Below are 656 nucleotides of genomic sequence, written 5' to 3' on the forward strand. Positions count from 1 at the left end.
TTGCCCTCCAGATGCTCCAAATCATGTAGGCAAGTTTGAAGACTGCTTTACAAAAATAGAAGTTCTAGTCACATTAGAACAACACATAAGTGTACTTCTTATGGGAGACTTCAATCTGCCCAATGTCAGATGGCCCGAGGGCCTTTCTCTCCCAGGAATGACGCGATACGAACAAGGACAAGTAAAGTCCCTCCTGAACCTCGCTAACACTTTGTACATGGAACAAATAGTACTCCAACCAACCAGGGCAGGTAACATACTGAATCTCTGCTTCACAAATAATATGGATCTCATCCATAATGTGAAAGTGACACCGACGCTACTCTCGGATCACAACATGGTAGAGCTGACCATGTACGGACCAAAGGAAATCATGGACATGTTACAAGAAACTCTCAATCTTTTCAATTTGAACTTCCATAAGGGGCAAACTGGAAACAAATTGAGAAAGAGATCCTCAAACAAAACTGGTCTAAATGTCTCTCCTCACCGGACATCGACATGAAGCTTAAACAATTCATGTCTGTAATGCAAGCCATATGCTACAAATGTGTCCCGGAGAGAAAGGCCACTGTACACAAGAACAAAATCCCCAGGGAGAGGAAAATTCTTATGAGACGGCGTACAAAAGTTTCAAATCGCCTAAACAAACAAAT

The sequence above is a fragment of the Octopus bimaculoides genome, chromosome 18, assembly GCF_001194135.2.
Source record: "Octopus bimaculoides isolate UCB-OBI-ISO-001 chromosome 18, ASM119413v2, whole genome shotgun sequence".
Classification (NCBI taxonomy): Eukaryota; Metazoa; Mollusca; class Cephalopoda; order Octopoda; family Octopodidae; genus Octopus; species Octopus bimaculoides.